Here is a 12893-nt window from a genome sequence, read left to right on the forward strand (position 1 = left end):
CCATGGTTTCATGGATGTTGGTAGAAGAAACGAAAATCCTACGTCAGAGTCACATGAGTTTATTGTTCATAGTAAATATTACCTTCAATATTAGCATTTTCTGATGTTGACTCCTAACACCTCAGTCCCCATAAGATGACCTGGAAAGTGCCAATAACATCTATGCAGATCCAGGGAAAATATGTCCCAAACAATATTAGAAAAGATATGACTCTGTGAAGGCAAACTCTGTGTCAACCACACAGAGCTAAAGGATGCTCAGATAGCAATTTAGACATTAATCCAGGTGTGTTTGTGGAGAGATTTACAGAAAGGTTCACATTTGAATTAGTAGAAGAAGCAAAGATCAGCCCTTACCAAAGGGCTTCATCTGGTCTGCTGGCAGAATGAACAGAACAAAAGGCAGAGGAAGTACAAATTTACTCTGTCCCTTCTTAAGCTTAAGACACATCTCCTGTCCTCAGATGTCTGAGCTTCTGGTTCTCTAGCCTAGGTTTAGGAATGTGAATTACATCATCATTTCCCTCAGCTCCCAGATTTTCTTACTTGGTCCTGTTTTAAATCACCCAATTGCAGGTATGAAAAGGGCATCTGTTCCTTTAGGAAGTTCAGGTTACTGTAATATAAAAGAAATAAAACATTTTAATGGAATTGACAAACTGATTTCTGATTATGAAAATTAAATTGATTATAAAAACATTTTATAATTTGAAAAAAAATATGTTAAATGAGAATCAGTGGTATGCAATTTCACATATGCACATACACACATGCAACCACACAGAATATCTGTATGTCATGCTTGTACACGTGTTTATACACACACACACACACACACACACATATATATATATATATACACATACACACATACACACATATAAATATACATATAATGTGTACACAAAATATCTCATATCTATAACAGAGATACAATATTTGAAATAATATAGCATAGTATATTCTGTGTACTATTATAGTATAACATGTTTATTCAAACAATACTTTTCAGAAAAAAAATTACCAAAATATTAATAGTGTTTAATCTGGAATGATTTTAAAGTCTTCCTTATATATCCATCTATTTCTTTCCACAATAAATATGAATTATATATATTAGCATCTCAGAAACGTTTTAAAATATATTTCTTAAACAAATGCTTAAGTAGATTCTCTTACCTTTTTTTGATCAAGAACCCTATTTTTAGACACCCAAGTAAATTATAACTTGAAAGGTGTAGAAGTTACAAGTCAATACCAAGGTCTGAAGAGAATGAGGACAAGATGTCACTGAAAGAGAATTTCTAAACTAAATTATTCCCTATTTTTAAAGACTGAAGGGAAAAGGAAATCATGAAATATAAATTATTATATGATACAATTTCTGGTGTGAATATCTATCAATTTATGCATGCTATGCAGTAGAATTTGAATAATCATTATCAACCAACACTGATTTAGGATTTACCACTTTAATAAATTAAAACATACTATTCTGAAGGACAATTATTTCATTCAAGGCCTTGATTTTCCAAATTAGTAAAAGAAAAGGTTTATGAAAAATGCCTTTCAAATTTCTGCCCAGAAAACTAAGATAGATAGCATCATACTATTCATTAACATATACACAGGGATTAAGTGCAAAGATTTAAGAATATGAGAGTCTCTCAGAATATGCGATCAGAGAAATGATTGACTAACATGAGGCACTCTCTTTAGGTGATGGACAGCTGTGAATGTGCACACTCAGTCACTGAAAATGAATTCTCAGAGAGACAAGTGATCATTCCCTATAGGGGCAAATGCTGTATCCTTCCCAGAAAAATTAAGGGAATGTGTAGAAAAATATAATCTAGGAATTATACATTTTTATATTGAATTTTTTGACAGCACTCAAAGAAAGAGAACATTCCTCTGAAATTTGTTCATGCTGGGAAAGAGAATAAAATGTAAAAGAACATTTTTATTTTCTCAATAAAATTCTAGAAAACACAGATAAATGGATCATGAGGTGAGATTACAGGGCAAGAAAAGATTATATTTAAAAATCTGCAGAGGGTTGGGGTTGTGGCTCAGTGGCAAAACACTTGCCTCGCACATGTGTGGCACTGGGTTCGAACATCAGCACCACATAAAAATAAATAAACAAAATAAAGAAATCAATTCATTCTACGAGGCCAACATCACCCTGATTCCAAAACCAGACAAAGACACTTCAAAGAAAGAAAACTACAGACCAATATCTCTAATGAACCTAGATGCAAAAATCCTCAATAAAATTCTGGCAAATCAGATACAAAAACATATAAAAAAAAATTGTGCACCATGATCAAGTGGGATTCATCCCTGGGATGCGAGGCTGGTTCAATATACAGAAATCAATAAATGTTATTCACCACATCAATAGACTTAAAGTTAAGAACCATATGATCATCTCGATAGACACAGAAAAAGCATTTGACAAAATACAGCATCCCTTTATGTTCAAAACACTAGAAGAATTAGAGATAACAGGAACTTAAATCAACATTGTAAAAGTTATCTATGCTATCATTCTAAATGGAGAAAAATTTAAGGCATTCCCTCTAAATTCTGGAACAAGACAGGGATGCCCTCTCTCACCACTTCTATTCAACATAGTTATGGAATCACTAGCCAGAGCAATTAGATGAAAGAAATTAAAGGTATAACTATAGGAAAAGAAGAACTTAAATTAGCACTATTTGCTGGTGACATGATCCTATACCTAGGAGACACAAAAGGTTCTACCAAGAAACTTCTATAACTAGTAAATGAATTCAGCAAAGTGGCAGGATATAAAATCAACACCCATAAATCAAAGTCATTCCTGTATATCAGTGACAAATCCTCTGAAATGGAAATGAGGAAAACTACTCCATTCACAATATCCTCAAAAAAAAAAATACTTGGAATCAACTTAACAAAAGAGGTGAAAGATCTATGCAATAAAAACTACAGAACCCTAAAGAGAGAGATAGAAGAAGACCTTAGAAGATGGAAAGATATACCATGCTCATGGATAGGCAGAATTAATATTATTAAAATGGCTATATTACCAAACGCACTTTACAGATTCAATGCAATTCCAATCAAAATCCCAATGGAATTCCTCACAGAAATAGAAAAAGCAATTATGAAACTCATCTGGAAAAATAAGAGACCCAGAATAGCTAAAGCAATTCTAAGCAGGAAGAGTAAAACAGGTGGTATCGCTATACCAGATCTTAAACTATATTACAGAGCAATAGTAACAAAAACAGCATGATATTGGCACCAAAACAGGCTGGTAGACCAATGGTACAGAATAGAGGATACAGAGACCAACCCACAAAATTACAGCTACCTTATATTAGACAAAGGTGCTAAAAGCATGCAATGGAGAAAGGATAGCATCTTCAACAAATGGTGCTAAGAGAACTGGAAATCCATGTGCAACAAAATGAAATTGAATCCCTATCTCTCACCATGCACAAAAGTTAAGTCAAAATGGATCAAGGATTTAGGAATCAAACCAGAGACTCTGCGTCTAATAGAAGAAAAAGGCGGCCCTAATCTCCATCACGTGGGGTGAGGCCCCAAGTTTCTTAATAAGATGCCTATATCACAAGAATTAAAACCAAGAATCAACAAATGGGATGAATTCAAACTAAAAAGTTTTATCTCTGCAAGAGAAATAATATGTGAAGTGAATAGGGAGCCTACATCCTGGGAACAAATTTTTACCCCTCACATATCAGATAGAGCTCTAATCTCTAGGATATACAAAGAACTCAAAAAGTTAAACAACAAAAATACAAATAACCCAATCAACAAATGGGCCAAGGACCTGAACAGACACTTCTCAGAAGAGGATATACAATCAATCAACAAATACATGAAAAAATGCTCACCATCTCTAGCAATCAGAGAAATGCAAATTAAAACTACTCTAAGATACGATCTCACTCTAGTAAGAATGGCACCATTATGAAGTCAAACAACAAAAAGTACTGGCGAGGATGTGGAGAAAGAGGTACATTGTACATTGCTGGTGGGACTGCAAATTGGTGCAGCCAATTTGGAAAGCAGTATGGAAATTCCTTGGAAAACTGGGAATGGAACCACCATTTGACCCAGCTATTCCTCTTCTCGGACTATACTCAAAAGATCTAAAAAGGGGATACTACAGGGACACAGCCACATTAATGTTTATAGCAGCACAATTCACAATAGCTAGACTGTGGAGCAAACCTAGATGTCCCTCAATGGATGAATGGATAAAAAAAAAATGTGGCATTTATACACAATGGAATATTACTCAGCACTAAAAAATAATAAGATCATGGCATTTGCAGGGAAATGGATGGCATTAGAGCATTAGATTATGCTAAGTGAAGTTAGCCAATCCCAAAAAAACAAATGCCGAATGTCTTCTCTCATATAAGGGGGATGAGATTCAAAATGGGTAGTAGGGAGGAAGAGCATGAGAAGAAAATTACCTCTAAATAGGAAAGAGAGGTGGGAGGGAAAGGAGGGAGAATGGGAATTGCAAGGAAGATAGAAGGAGACCCTCATCGTTAGACAGATTACATGTATGAAGATGTGAGGAAGAAAAAAAAAAGTAGAGTGGCACATTAGATTGGGTTGAAAGAAGTGAGGGGAGGGGAGGGAAGGGGAGATAGGAAGGACAGCAGAATAAAATAGATACTACTATTTTTGTATGTATAAATGTGATTGCACAACCAATGTGATTCAGCAACCTCTACACTCAGAAAAAGGAGTAATTATACCCCATTTGATTCAAATGTATGATATGTCAAGATCACTATACTGTCATGTGTAACTAATAAAAAAATAAAAATAAAAATAAAAAATAAAGAAATCCTGTCCATGTATAACTAAAAAAAAAAAAATCTGCTAAAAGCAGAACTGCTGCAGACACCCAATGAAAAATATAGAAAGTATGTCAAAAATAACATGCACTTCCAAAATTAAAATTCAATTGAATGTTAAATATTGCAATGTTCCAACAGATCAAGGAAAATAAATAAAAGGTATGTGGAAAGAATGTTAACAAGAGTTCTTACCAGAAGGAAGGCAAATGGATAAAAAAAATTGATAAAAATGAGCACAGTAGAATAAAATGAACATCATTTGTGAAAATGTTCTAATTTTGTCAGTGTGCTCAACAAATATCAGATAATTAAAAAATTCATTCCATTCTGAATCCAATATTGTTAAATTCGTGCTTAATTGTACATTTATTCTCTTCTATACAGGTCTTCCAATAATATCTATAAAATCTTGGGTAAAAGGTTATAAAAATATTGTGAATATTCTACAATTTAGAAAGAATAAATTTACCTTTCATGAAAATATGTGTTTTAGCAGATTTAAAACATATCTTATAAAGAATTGAGATCCTTTTAAGTTGTACTTCAAGGAAAAAGACTCAAAAACATGCTAAAGGTGAAAAACCAATTATGTTCATTTAGTAAATAATGTAATTAAAATAAATGCACACAAAAAGAAGAAATACTACAGAAAACATAATATTTAATACAAATAAAATTTTATTCTGTCCCCTATAAAAACTTATAAATATTGATATTTTTAAGATCAATCGAAATCATAAGTTGAATTTTCTATGCTAATTCGTGATCTCCTAATAGCCAAGCCTTGCCAGGCCTGGTGGCATATAACTGTAATCCCAGTGGCTCAGGAGACTGAGGTAGGAATATCAGAAGTTCAAGGCAAGCCTCAGCTACTTAGCAAGACCCTGTGATATATTTTAAATAAAAGTGAAAAAAAATGGGGTGGGGAGGGTTGTGACTCAGTGGTTGAGCACCCTTGGTTCAATCCCTGGTACTAAAAACAAACAAACAAACAAAAAGAGTTGAGCAATTAACAGTAGGGAAAGTTAAAAAGCAGAGCAAATTTCTAACAGTAAATATATCTTCCTGTTATTTATTCCTAAATTTTCTCTCATTTAGGTTCAAAGGGGGACTTAACATTCTATTTGTATATTCTAGTATGTTCACATATAAATATTAGGTAAGTGTAAGTAATTTCTATTTTATAGTTCTTTAAGCAGATATAACACTGAAACTATATTTCATGTTAAAAATTGAAAATAAGTCACAGGAAATAATAGGTTTACTTCAGAAATCAGTAGCTTGCGATTGAAATAACTATTTCTGAGTGAGCAGAATATAAATTCTACTTGTTATATTATCAGTAAATATCAGCAAAACATTTAATTATGTATCAGAGTACAAAGGACAATATACTGATAGTGAGGAGACAAGTATGGATTCCAGTCTCTGATTCTATTTAGGTGTACCATCTTGAATAAGTATATCAGCTTTGTTGGCCTTGGTTTCCTTTTTCTTACAATGAGGTGGCTTACTTAATTCATTTTTAATGCCAGTGGCAGTACTAACACTGACCTGTAGCTTCAAATACATTGAATTCTCATTTTCTTTGTTCTTACTTAAAAATATTATAGCTTGGGATCCACATTGCCGTTGTTCAATGGAGTAAAATCCCTTGTTTAAAAAAAAATGTTCAATCCCAGAATAATATCAACAAAGTACGAATGTGGCAAGCATTTTTCTCTTTTACTAACAGGTACATGAAAGGGAAAATTTCATAATTTTCTCCTAATAACATATTAGAATAGTGTAGCCTTAGTAATAGAACTCCAGGTTATAAAAAACCCTGAACTACATAGTCTATATTTAGAATACTATAAAGGAAGATAAATTTAATACTGAAATATGTAATAGCAATCTTCATAAAAAAATCACTAAAAGCAAAACAGTAGAACTCTTATACTTATATGGCTTGTTAATTCTGAGATAAAATGTGCCTTGTGTCTCATAAGCATACACTGTTACGCAAAATTCATGTTTCATAATTTGGACCATTTGTATATTGAGAATAAAGAAAATTTTAAATGAAGGTAATTTGAAATGCTTGAAAATTTATTTACTTTTTTTTTACTTAGAAATTTCTAGACTTTAGTTTCTTTTTCTCAGTGAGGAATCTTTTATAAACTTATCCTACTTTTTTTGTAATTTTACTTTAAATTAAAATATAATTTACATAAATCAAAACTATTTTTTCTTGGACAGTTACATATGCATTTTGAAACTCAGACATATTTGCACCCTCACCAGTGTAAATATTAGTTCTATTATCACACAAATAAATTTATGCCCCTTTAGAGTCATTTTGTCTCATTCCTGACTTGCTGACAATGACATATGTTTTCTGTTATAATACTTACGTCTTTTCAAAAAGTCAAGTAAATAGAATGATTCACTTGGCAGATTTCCAAATTGGGTTTCTTTCAATTAGTAAAATACATTTGAGACTAAAACATTTTGTTTTCTGGTTTATTCTTTTTATTGCTTGGTATTATTCTAATACATGGAAATACCGGAAGCAGAAAAACAAATAAGGTTTCTTTTTCACTATTTTGCCATTTTTTTTTGTGATCATCCAATACTCCAACATATTTTTGGTGATCATAAATAAATCTCTGCATCTAAGCTTTTATATGAACACAGCATTTCATTTCTCCTAGGTAAATAATTAGGATTGGAATTGCTGGGTCACATGATAAGCATATGCTTCACTTTACAAGGAACTACCCCAAGTTTTCAAAGCAGCTGGCCATCAACAACATATAAAAATTAAAAATCTTACACATCATTGTTCTTCCCATTTTTGACTTTACATTAATGTAAATTATGACTTCTTGTAGTTTTGATTTATATTTCCTTGTGTACTAATTATAATGAACATATTTTTCTGAGCTAAGTCACCACCTGAATCTCTTGTTTGATGAGAACATTTAGTCAAATATTTTTAATGTGTTTTTATTTTTCTATTAGAGTTTATAAGTTATTTTTATATTCTGGAAATTTATGCTCTTTATCATATAACTTAAGAATAATTTCTTGCAAGTGGTACGTCATTTTTCTTTTCATTCTCTTGACAGGGTCTTGATATTGATATTAATTTTAATAGAGTCTACTTTGTCACCTCTTCTTTTATAGATGACACTTCTAGAGTTATATCTCTGAAATATTTTCAAATTTCAAGATCACAAAGATTTTCTTGAAATTTCCTTTTACTATTTAAAAATTTTAGAAATTTAATTTAGGTCTGATTCAATTTTAGTTAATTTTGTGTAAATGCTTAGTGTAGGTCAAGTTTTTTGTTAATTAAATGTTTTCATATCAAACTGTAATTTCTCAGGTGGCTTTGAATCTATGCTGAAAATCAATTTATCATGTTTTGTGGATCTATTTCTGGCTTTCCATTCTGTTTCATCTATCTGTTTATGTCTTCACCAATACCAAACCAGCTCTTTCTCAACTGATCAATGTAGTAGTCACAGAACTTACTAGGAAAGTTTTAGGAATACACTGGGCTACTATTAATAATTGCATATTACAATAGTGTAAAACAAGATCGTCTCAGTAAACCCAGACAAATTTACTACATAAAAGGATCTGGTTGTTCATTTGAAGGTATGGTGCTGGCTCAGGAAACCACAGCTCATAGCTGGAAGGGACATTTTATCTAAATCTGGAAGTAGATCACAGATGGAATATGGCCCAGGGCGGTGAGGCCCATACTGAGGTGGGATTCTAACTCCAGGTAGTACTAGGAACTCTGAAGAGATGGTGGAAGGTCATGGCAACACTGTCCAGTCAGTGGACAGGGCAGCTGAAAAGAAGGAAGTGAATAAAGGAAACCAAAAAACAGGACACAAGGTTTGTGCCTAATTTATCTCTAATTTATTAATGGTGGTATTTTAGGGCATAAATAATCCATGTAATTGAAAGAATGCTAATGAATGTCTAGCCAACAGTTATTGAATTATGGGCAACTATGAACCAGGTACTGCTGTAAATATTGCAGATGTATTTCCTTAATTATCAAAAAAAAAGTAGGAAATGGAAGTTAATTTAATTAACATTTTTTATATGAAAACAACAAGAAAAAAGCCATATGCAGGATTTTGATACTTGAATTTCAGAGTTTGTAGTTTAATCATGGAGTTGTTTGGTGGGTATCTAATAAACATTAATATTTAAGGTTTTTAACATCATAATTATCATCAACCCTGAAATCTTTATATTAATTTCAAATATTTTTCTAAGCATATTATTCTACCAAGACATCCCTATCTTTTTCTTTCTAATGGTCTTTCATATTTCTTGAAAACCTACATCATTAGTGTAATCATCTGTCAGTACCTGGTCCAGATCTTGAAAAATTCTACAACTTCTTGATGATTTCAGTTTTCATGTAGAAATTGGATTTAAATGAGAAATTATAATGATAATACATGTTAGAGTCATATTTTCATCTTTAGTGAATTGTTGTTATATTTTTTATCCCATTTGTGACAACTGACAAAAATAGATCAATTTTAAGTAATTAATAAAAAACAAAATAAGTGGCTTTCAGAGTTTTCCTAATAATGTTTATTATTAAGGAAGTCGAATATAACAAAATAATAGAGGTGCATTTTAAAACATGAACAAATTAACCTTTAAACAAAGTATATGCAATATAGTACAAAGTTCTAATGTAGGTTTTAACTCAAAATATATAACATTTATAAGAGTGCCTCTATTAGAAATCACTTCATTAGATGAAAATGATAACCTTATTATTAACTATAAACTATAGTTGGAAATAATAACCTCTGTTTAATGTCTTCATTAGGATTTGGAAATGATAGAAATATCTAGCATAAAATATGCTACAATGTCTTAAAAGGAACTTGACTCATTACAGGTAATTTTACACTTCTTTTAATTCTTCTGCAATTTGAGAATGTTTTAGAGACTTTCTATACTTATGATTTTGTTTTTCACTTCCTTAAGATTCCTGACTATAATGGATCCAGAAGCAGTGTGTGCTTTATAAAAGTATAAAATACACTTTCGTTATGAAAAGTGATGCTAGGTGGAGAATGATTACAAGATTTGGGATTTAATATTTCTACCTCTTTTCACTTTTATCCCAGTCCAAACTTTTTGGGGTATGGGCGAATGTGTTTTAAATTATTAATATCTGTTATTTTCATCTTTGTAGTTTCTACCATTAGAAATAGTATCACATGATGAATGTGCCATTGATATTTTTCACTGATATGATGATTTTTCAAAGTTTGTAACAGAATTACTGAGAAAAATAAATATAGAAACAAAAAGATGAAGTAATAATAGAGAGGAACTGGACTATATAATTCTAAGAGAAGTATTTTTTATACGATGTTATAAAACTACACCAACAGTTGTGGACTTAGATGACAAATGGACATACAGGAGAAAATATTTCTAAAAACTTTTATCTGACTCAATTTTGGATGTCTAGCTTGAAATTCTTATTGGATCAATTGGATATATTTGTGGCATGGGACAACTTACAGGCATTTAGATATTATTTCCAGTCTTTGGATACTCTACCAATTATGGATTTTGTCTTTTGCCATTTGTCCCGTTGGGTCATAGGTAATAACTTTTATATTTTATTGATTTTGAGATATTCAACTTGATTGATATTTCTTCCTTAAAATATCTAGAGGAAAAAAAATAATACTTATTGAAAGTTGATATCTTAGGGTTACCTGAATTACAGGAGGGAAATAGAGGAGCTGCTACAGTAGCCACTGGACTGGACCTAGCTGAGGAGAGAGCAATGTCATGGCCAGGGAGCACCAGTGGACACATACTCATGAAGCCCTGCCAGAAACACAAAAGATCTGAGCCAGAAGAGACATTATGGGCCACTCAAAAGAAGCCATCCATTCTGCATCCTCTAAAAAGTGACAGAACAGTCTTCAAGGTCCTAAAGTAAAGGAGAATGTCTCAGGATGTCTGATGGTTTATGATAGTTTCAGTGAAGACACAAGTAGCAGCTCCAACTCTCAGGAGAGTGAAGAAGTCTCTCCTTTACTTTGTAACCTCCCAATTACCAAAAACAATGGATAAAGCTACATGTATTCAAAGGGTAATCCAATTGCGTGTGGTCTCCTGCAAGATGTGTGAGATGGTTGGCCTGAGAAATACTGTTAGTCTAAAACAAAATGTTTCTGCAATGTTTCATGCTCAAGAAGTCATTCACCAAACTCAAAGAAGGCAGGAACTTTGGCTAGCTTTCATGTCATGGGTAAGACTCCAATAAAAAAAACAAAGGTCCTTCAGAAACAACTGTTGTTTACAAAACTGGCTATTTATGCTCAGTATCAGGAGTCATTGGAAAATCTAAACAATAGTCTCCATGGAAGATTTTTGCTAGGATAAATAAAGTGATAGCAACAGCTTTTTAACTCTGTTATCTGTTTTTTTAAACATGCACATATTAAAAACTGCTGAGGTGATATCTCACAAAATGTGAGAGTAAAATTTCCTGAGACAGACCATAGCATACCAACAAAAGTCTTCTGGATGGCTAGAATTATAAAATTAGCAGGTCACAGTGCCCTTTCAACATATGATGGGTTTGAAATGACTGTGCTCTAGACTTCTAGTGTAATATGCCAATTGGTTGATGTGCAACCAGTGGAAAATCTCTTGTTCTTCTCAGAGCTTTTCAACATACATATACAAATTGGAAAGCTGTTGTAGTAAAAAAGACTTGTGCCGAAATATTTCCTCCTGATTTCTCACAAAAGGCTTCAGAGAGCATGCAGGTTTCTTTTAAATCTTGCATTAGAGCAGAAGTGGTTGACAAGAGGCATTTGTGTTAAACAGGAGGGGCAGTGGTAGAAAGTATAATTGGACGATAATTAGCAATGGTATATGAATAGAGTGAACACAAAGTAGATGGCTTCTGGCACCATATGCATAGCACCTTAATTGATCACATTGGTTGAACTGAAGCACAGGCCATCAATTAAAAAACAATCTGTCATTATAAAAAGACATGATGGCATTCTAATACACCATCACATTTCTTTACTTAAGTGAATGAAATAGCCCAAAGTAAGGGTTCAAGGAAAGAATGAAATTGGGAGCTATAGATTCATTAAATCTTTCTACAGTGTGTGGCATGACCATTATGTACTGGCTGATAGAATTCTGAGGACTGGGATGGATGGCTCAGAAGCAGGAGACAGATTGATTCTGTTATACAAACTGTACGTATTTTCCCTGTTGGTTTCTGTAAAGATAACATGATTGAACTTACTCCACCCTGAGGTTTCATAAAACTTCCTTTTATGAGTTTGGACTACTTCAAGGAAACTGACTCCATTGCAAAAATCAGTAAAAGTTATTTTGTAAGGATGTTTAAAATCATGGATGTCGTGTAGAAATGAAATTAGAAGCACTCTCATGGGGCCTCATTAGGTCTCCTGGAGCCATATTTAATATGTGTAGTCACAGTGACTTGGATAAGTGAGGGTTCACTTCAGTGGATGGAAAGAAGAGGATGACAGTGGGTAGACACTGAGTGCCCTCACCTTTATCCTATAGGGTGTGTCAGTTAATTGGTATTAACTGCAGCCTTAAGCATCACAGTCATTGAAAGAAAATAATCAGTTTCATCAAAACAGAAGAAAAAGGCAAAGTCCCAGCGATAGAAAGACACTAAAAAACAACTGTATTGCAGCAGAAAGAGTGATTTCTAGATAGAAAGGATTAAAATTTATTCCAAGGAAGATCTGATCAGGAAACCATTGGCTCTGCCATCATCTTCATCAAACTAAACCTATCAGGTTGTTCAAAGACTGGGTGGGGGAACAGTTTTATCCAGGAGTGATTTATAATTAATTCAGCTACACCGTGGACTACTTTTCTGGAGCATTGTGCTAAAAATAGAAAATTCCAGTACCATATTTTTTCAGGCAGATGGAGAAAGTA

General features: G+C 32.7%; 1 pseudogene; it reads left to right on the plus strand.

Moving 5' to 3' along the window:
- The first annotated feature begins 10910 nt into the window (after positions 1-10910).
- Positions 10911-12613, plus strand: LOC113188200 (MBT domain-containing protein 1 pseudogene; annotated as a pseudogene).
- The last annotated feature ends 280 nt before the right edge of the window (positions 12614-12893 follow it).

The sequence above is a fragment of the Urocitellus parryii genome, chromosome 6 (assembly GCF_045843805.1).
Source record: "Urocitellus parryii isolate mUroPar1 chromosome 6, mUroPar1.hap1, whole genome shotgun sequence".
In the NCBI taxonomy this organism is placed as follows: Eukaryota; Metazoa; Chordata; class Mammalia; order Rodentia; family Sciuridae; genus Urocitellus; species Urocitellus parryii.